We start from the raw sequence: 8,503 nt of genomic DNA, 5'->3' as shown, positions 1-8,503 counted from the left end.
CCAGCCCAGCCCAGCCCAGGCACGGGGAGCGGCGTGCGCGGCCCCGGCTTTTTAAGCAGTCTCCTCTGGCCGCCTGTGACAGGCTGAGAGCCCAGGGCCGCCCCCTTCCCTCCCTCCCTCCCGCGGTGCTCCGAAGCCGCTTCCAAAGGAAAAGCCGGCTTGAAAAGAATGGTGGCCACTACTGGATGTTTTTCAACATGTATGTGAGTAGTTTTGGGTGGGCAGCCGGGTTGGTCTGCAGTAGAACAGCAGGATTCGAGTCCACTGGCACCTTAGAGACCCACAGGCTTTTCAGGCTGTAGTGGGGAACCCTGAAAGTCTCGTGGGTCTGTGAGGCGCCACTGGACTCCAAGCCAAAGCTCTTCTGAATTACAAGGGCTCGCCTTTGTGGAAGCCGGCGTGATGGCAGATGAGGAACGTGGCTGTGTGAACCAGTCTAGTCTTCTGCCATTAGGTCTCAGCAAGAAGAGGCAGCCTGTGGCCCTGTACCTGACTTTAGAGCCAAACTACAAGTGACTTTTTTCAGGGACAACACTTGATTGTTTTCACAAGTTTTCCTGGGAATTGAAGTCCGAGTGTCCTTCCCCTCTCTGTTAGAATTGCTGCCTGAAGAGCCAGAGAAAGCTGGCAGCAGCAGCAACTTTTGCAAACCGTTCCTCCAGTCACAAGCCTGCTGGATAAGAGGGCTCTCTGTTTGGGGGCAGGCAGCTGCTACTTTCTCCCTGGGCGTCTTGCTTCCAGGAAGCTGCTCTGGAGAAAGCCACCGTGTCAGTGAAGCTCCAGCCACAGCTACAGCGGAAATATCTGCTGCTGCTCTAACATGCCCTTCCCCTGCTCCTGAGCTCCTGGAGAAAAACTGGAATGAGGGCATGTTAGAGCTGGGCTGAAGAGTTCCTCTTCTGTTGCAGATATTTAGCTTGCGGGTTGCCAGCCTCCAGGAGGTGGGTGGAGGTCTGGAATTACAACTGGCCTCCAAGTCATAGAGAGGAGCAAATGGTGGCGTTGGAGGGTGGCCTCTATGGCCATATTGCAGGAAGTTCAGAGGTACCTGCCCCTTCCTCCACTGATCCCTCCACTCAGTGCCAGAGGAAGGCAAATAATCTCCAGAATCTCTGGCCAATCCAGTCTGGAGGAAAAGTTGGGATTCTGTCTGCTGTCTTCAGAAATTGACAATTTAAACATCAAGTTTCCACAATGTAAGATTTTGTTTTTTACACAAAGCAAAGCCAATCTAAGTGTAGAGGCGTTAACCATGTTAGTCTGTAGTAGCGAAGTAGTAGAGTCCAGTAGCACCTTTAAGGCTAACTGACTTTATTGTAGCATAAGCTTCCGAGAGCCACGGCTCTCTTCATCAGATGCATCTGACAGAGAGCCGTGGCTCTTGAAATCTTATGCTTAAATAAAGTTGGTTAGCCTTAAAGGTGCTACTGGACAACTATTTTCCAAGCTAAGTGGCATCTTGAGCTAAGGAACCTCCTACCAAAGGACATCAGTAGTTTTTTCCTAACGTTTTGAATTTGATCAACTGTTCTCCAATAACCCTTCTAAATCATTCATTGATATGCAATATGATAGGAATTGTACATTTAAAAATATTTTTAAAAACACTGAAAAAAGTATTTCTGGGGCTTATCCTACAAAATAGAACACACTCCAGGCTCAGTATTAATGAGAATGGCTTGGAGTTACACTGATCTCACCACAAAGCCAAGTTTATGCTATTAGGAATGGGGAATCAACTGGAAGTCATCAGCTTTACTGTATTGGCGCTATCCCCTTCCTTCTGGGAAGGCACTAAGCTCTACCTTTCACTTTGAATTCTGGTGTTCATTTACTCAATACATGAAATGTGCAGATGGCCTCCCCACCCCTTACCTTCCCGCCTTGGTAATCATCAGTGCCAATCTCATGGAAGCACTTTTAGAGCTTTGCGCCCTGCAGGTCTACCTGAAGTACTTGCAGGGCAAGCTCCGGGCTTGCAGAGCAATTAGAGGTGCCTGCTGGGGTGGCGGTGGCGGAGCCCTTCCCCTCTCCTTCCCCACATATGTGCCTTCTGCGCCTTTCCACCTTTTGGCGCATCTCGAGTTCTTCTCGCCCCAGCGTCACCAGAGACAGCAAAAACACAAGCGGGTGAGCCAGGCACGCATGCCCCCATCCTTGCCTGCGTGGGCCGCCCCCTCTTTAGCGCCTCTTTGGTGCTGCCTGGGTCAAGTGACCACCCTGCCTCGCCCCAAGATCCAGCTCTATCTATGGCATTATGCCCATTGAGGTCCCTCCCTCCCAAAGCCTTCCATGCTCCACTATGAACATCTCCAGGAATTTCCCTACCTGGAATTAGCAACCAGGCCAGAAGCTTGAGCCTGTTGGGCAGACAAGAGGGAAGTGCTAAAGGGGCCTTGGTCCATGGTTTGTAGTGCTGAACGAGCCAACTCAGTGGATCCAAGACAAGCCCAGAATTACTGCGGAGGCCTCTTTTTTGTTAAACTCTTTCTCTCCTTTGTAAATTGCTTTGAGTCCCCAATGGGGAGGATGCAGAATTTACTTATTTCAGATGTAGTCTGCCTTTCTCACAAAGACACAAGATGGATTACACAATTAAAAACAGATATGCGGGGCCTAGGACATGAAGCGGTTTGTAGGCAATAACGCTCGAGTTGAACCTGGGAAGTAGAGGGTAACTAATGTAGCAACTGCAGAACAGAGGTGTTAGGTTTATACTCTGCCTAGTAATCAGATTGTGGTGCCTTATATCACCAGGCTGGATTTTTGCAAGGGCAGGCCATGAATTTAGCTATTTAGATTTAAGTATCTAAATAAATAAAATCGTGCAAACCTACTTGGAAAAAGGTGTCATTGAGACTGGTGGGGTTCGTTTCTGATGAAACATGGATGGAGTTTGAGTTGTGCGGTTCACTGGCCACAGCTCATCACTCAGTTATGCGCCATTGACTTAATTAATCTATGCACCTTGATCCATATTGACAGAAGAATGAAGTTATTAGTATTGAGATTTCAGATCATAGTAACAGCTTTATTGAAGGCTGGAAGCAGACAGACACAGACAGGCTCAGCAGGAGCCAACTATATACACACAACCCACACCCCTTTTTCAAGCAACAACCAACAGGTACACATAACTAGAATCCTTAGTTTGCATTAACTATATACAAAGTAACTTATTTTCAGTACAGTGATTGATCTTTATTATACAGCACTGATTGGCTGCTGCCAGTAGGAAACAGCCAATAGTAGTGAAGACTTCGGGAGCCTTAGCTCAGACAGAAGCTACGTAAGTCAATACATAACAGAAGTCTATATAGTTCAGGTATGGTTTGTGTCCAGGAACCCAAGGCTAACTTGTTATCCACTGCAGTGGTAGAGGGGAAAGGAAGAAGCAGCTCTTGAATTGCCCATCTTTCCCTCAGCATAGGAGCATGCAGGAAAGTTTGCTGCACACTACTTTCATCTCATTAATGGACCTTTCTGAGGGTTTAAGAATGTGTGCATCCCCTGCCTGGGGGGGGGGGGGAAGCATCCATCCATCACCCTCCGTCCCCAATTGCATTTCTGAATACTTGTTTATGTGGGAGCGTACAGAATGGAGAACTTCACACTTTTCTTCATGCAGGAGCATTCCTTTACTGCATTGCCTCTCAAATTGTACCCCTAAGATATCCTGGAGAAAAGAAGCTGTATATTCAACTTTCCCATGCTTCTGTGTAGGAAGTTTTTAGCAGAGTTACTTGGCTTTCTATGGTATCTAAAGAAGTGAGCTTTGACTCACAAAAGCTTATACCTGACCACAACTTTTGTTAGTCTTATAGGTGCTACTGGACTCTTGCTCTTTTCTTGGCTTTCCAAGACCTTCTGTGACATGGTATGAGAAGGAGATCGTTTTGGAGATTTTTGTAGGAAAAATCACAAGGAGGGAGGGGAGTTGGAGTGAAGAGAGACTTGGTGTGAATCTCATCATAAATCTTTCAGATGTGATTCCTTGTATAAGGGACTGGAACAGATCTAGAAGCTGCCTGAAGCATAAGAAAATTAATGTCTATAAAGGGTTACAGTAGGATACAACATGTTAAGAAGAGCACATTAATGTCTCTAAAAAGTTGGTCCTGTTGAACTATTAGAAATTATAGTAAGGGAATCCAAGTCTCTTTTTAGGCCTTGGTGAGAGATAGGTGGTTTCCATACTGGAAGAAACAAGGCAAAGCCACACAGACTGTTGTATTGCAAAATAATATTTTACTCAGTGTCATTTTTCTTTCCTTTTTGTTTCAGGCACAATCACAAGTAAACGTAGTTATAAACGAAAATTGAAATCTAGGAGCGTCTGCCCACCGGGGACTGCTCCCGACGGGAGGGTGGCAACGGGTATGCCCGGCTAGATATCCCGTTTCGCTGAACATACGCTTCTTCCAAAGCCTTCGTAAAATTGCCTGAAAACATATATACACTCAATAAATACATCATTTGCACAATGGTTTAGAACTTAAATTGCCCAATGGAAACGCCAATGGCTACCCTCCATATATAATTACCAATAAATTGTGTAACAATCGCTGGACAGGAGTCATCCAAAATTATTTCTTCCGTTTAATACCGTGCATAAAGCCTCAATCCTCTCAAAATCTCCTGTTTGGTGCTGCTACAAAGTGGGTGGGATTTAAATATAAACGCCCCCGATGAATCGTTATCCCCAGGTGCAAAGTTTCCATACTGGGACAGGCTTGTGTGGTTTTCTTGTTGTTGCAGCTACCAATACAGTTGGCAGGTTTCCCTGCATTTTCATTATCTCAAGCCTCCAGCAGTAGCCACTGTTGTTGCTGAGAACAACAGTTTGCTGGGAGCGGGGGTGTGAGAAAAGGCCTGCCTGTGAAAGAGTAATCTATCTATCTATATATGAAGACAAGCTTCCTGACTGACTCTTCATCACCCAGCCTAAACCCCTGAACCTAGAAACATGAAATTTGGGGAGAACATTCCTTTCATGATGTAAACACCCACTAAGAAGGGGTTTTAAGAAATTCGCCCCCTAAGGGGGTAAAAAAGGGCAAAATGTGTTTTCCCAAAGGGATACAGTTTCCTTGTGTGGCTAGCAGGTTGCTGCCTGCTTGCACCCCCGTCCACTGCCAGCTTGGCCAATCTCCTTGATTGGTCCAGGCTTTCAAGGTCATTTGCATATGCAGGCTGATTGGGGCTCTCAACATTCCACACCTCATCCCCTCAACACCTTTTGCTTTATTCAAACACCTTTGTGAAGCTCAGGTACTATGCTATTATACTACAAAACCAGCTCAAAAAAACAAAACAAACACAAACCAAAAATGTTACTTACCCATAAGTATTATAATTGGATTTAAAGTAGTTAAATACCATAGTGAAGGACAGGTATCAAGCTAGTGTAATATATAAGAAAACTGTGTACCAGTCCAGCTTTCTTGACGTGTTCCTTTGCTTCACCAAGAGCGTACTATCATTCTAAAAATGCTTTTTGTAAATCCTCCAGGTGAGTTTCTCTGTTTGAGGGATCAGAAGAAATGTAGTGTTTGACTGTAGACGTTGGACTGTTTTATATGTTCTGTGCAGTAGCTGGAAACATGCAGATATGTACGGAGGCCTGTGGATTTTTGGTATAAGGAGGTGCTCATGCATCCATTGCATGGTTTTCAGAGTAGTTTCTAGGAACTGAACCCATTGCACGAACTGATCCATCCTGGGGCTGATGGTGGCATGAAATCTTGAAGTCATCCAAATCGTGAAAATGTCGTCAATAAATCTTACATACAGAACGGGTATTAATGGGCAGGAGCTGAGGAAGCATAGCTCTAACTCAGTCATGAAAATGTTTGCATACTCTGGTGCCGCATGGGTTGCCCATGGCTGCACCATTCCTCTGAAACTATAAACTGTTACCTAATTCAAAGTAGTTGTGAGTATGGACAAATAGGCAAAGCTCAGTAACCATATTTGCTGAGATATTATCAAGGATAATGTTCCTGATGGCACGCAGTTCACCTTTGTGGGAGATGTCAACATCCATGGCTGCCAAGATGGTGTTTTCTGAGAGGCTGTCAATGGACTGAAGTTTCCTCAGGAACTCAGTGGTGTCCCTTAAGTAACTGGGGAGGTAACTGAGGATGCTGATGGCATAAGGATGCCTGAGGATGGAGTCCCTGTGGCAGACACCCCAAAACGATGGTACAAATACCTGAGACAATAAGGTATCCTGGATTTCCAAGTTTGTATATCATGGGTAGTAGATAGAAAGTGTCTGGTCATCGTTCCTGGGGTGTGTCCATATTGATTTGTTCTCATACGTTAGTGGGTAATTCCTTCATAATATTCTTTAGATTTTTCTGACATTCCTTTGACTGATAAAAGGATAGTAAAATGTGGAATTGAAGAGTTGTTTCTTAGCCTCTGTATAGTCCAGTGGAAGAACCAAACAACAGTTTTGCACTGTTGCATCACATACATAAGACCGTTCCCCTAAATATTTATTAATCCTAAATAACTGCTGCTTTCTGGGTAATTTAATTTGTTTCTCGGATATACGTGGAGAAGCACCTTTAGCCATATTTTTTAAATGCCCCTATTGCAGGGGTGGGCAAATTGCGGCCCACGGGCCACATGCGGCCCGCTACAGAGTTTTTTGTGGCCCGCCAAGACAGTCAGAAAAATGCAGCTATAGATGATATGAAATTAGCACAATAAATAAATTGAATAAAACTACCACAATTTTATTTAATTTATATTTATTGATTTTTATGATACAATTTATACCTTTTCTGAAATGCAAAGTTAACTAATGAATGCAATCATTTTAAAAGGTGCGGCCCTCCACTAACCTCCACTCCCACAAAGTGGCCCCCAAGCCAAAACAATTGCCCACCCCTGCCCTATTGTATAACAGATATTAAGGGACCTTGAGTATGTGAGCCATACATTCTTGAGTCTTCAGTGGCCACATGAACCAGACAGAGTTTCAGAGGTATCAACTTTGTCATCATGGCAGTTCAGTAATGGGATAATGTCAAATGTGTTGTATTTTGCAGCATAAAGTAAAATACCTCAGGCCAGGGATCTGGGATTTCTTTTTGTAGATACATGCACACACCACAGTGCCCTTCTGCTCTTTACTGCTCTGGGTCTAAATCTCTCTGCCATGTGACAAACTGCCTGAGGCACAAGGAAACCTTTACTACAGTTGGGGTGGGGGTCAGGTCTCCCACTATAACTGATGATTTCCCCCCATTCCCTGCTGGTTCTTCACAGGCCAGTGGAGGTCACCTCTAGTGAAAAATGGGAAGTTACATCATTATGTCAGGGTGACACTCTGGAATTAACCTTAGAATTTGGGGCAAATCCTAGAGCATTACCCAGACATAATGACGTCACTTGGCTGCTTTGGAGGCTGGACTCTGTGGCATTATACTCTGCTGAGGTCCTTCCCCTTCCCAAACTGTGCCCTCCCTAGGCTGCACTCCCCCAGATCTCCACGAGTTCCCCAATCTAGAGTTTGCAACCCTAATTAGTAACATGCACACTCATGGATTAAGCTTCAAATACATGGGGGTCTATATGTGATTTATATTAGATATGTATTTGAGCTACAAATTTTTCAATCTATCTGTGTATCATATTTAAAAGGTATGTTTTGACACATTCATACAGAGACCATCCCATATGAACCAAGCTGGCTATTCATAGAGCTTGCTTCTTAGGAGGTGATTCCAGGGGTCGAAAAATTCATGTGGTTTCTGAGTCTTTCAGCATTTTCCACACAGATACATCCCTGTGGACTTAGGAAAAATCATACAGTGATAAAATGATGGCCTTTAGGCAAGGCTCTTTCCCCCTAAATTGGACCCATCTGATGGAAACAAGCTCGATTGAAACCTGTAGGGTTGACATCCAAATAACTGGTTCAGGATTGGGCTGCATGAGTTACTATTGACCTCAGTGAAGTGAAGACTTAATGACTGGGTTGGCTCGCCTCCTTTCATGTTAAAGAATTTGGGGGTGTGGGGTTCTTCCAAAGCCAGAGGCACCGGAAGGGTAACCTTCAGCAGGACCAACCAAAACATAATGTGAGCAGGCTTTCAGATTCACCGAAAATCTTCTCCAGACTAGATGTTACACATCTAGTCTGGAGAAGGGGTAGAGTGAGAGAGAAAAAATGTTGGCCAAGTCTGCAGACTGTAAGCAGCTGGCATCATGGCTTCGTTTCTTGAAGCAATAACCCTACAATCCGTAAAGCAACATTTCATAACTATTGCTGCCTCTTCTTGTGCCCAAAAGTTGCCATATTGCAGTTTCCATCCTTATTTGTGAATTAACTACATCAGTGGACCAACAGCGTACTAAACCTTTGCCTGCAAATAGAAACTTTGCAAGCCAACTAAAACCCAGCACTTAGATGCAGTTATAGGCAAAGAAGTAAGAAGGACAAAATGGTAGTCCAACCTATAGCAATCAGAACAATCCAAAACATCTG

This window comes from Eublepharis macularius, chromosome 9 (assembly GCF_028583425.1).
Source record: "Eublepharis macularius isolate TG4126 chromosome 9, MPM_Emac_v1.0, whole genome shotgun sequence".
NCBI lineage: Eukaryota > Metazoa > Chordata > Lepidosauria > Squamata > Eublepharidae > Eublepharis > Eublepharis macularius.
Note: the sequence above shows the minus strand (reverse complement) of the source record.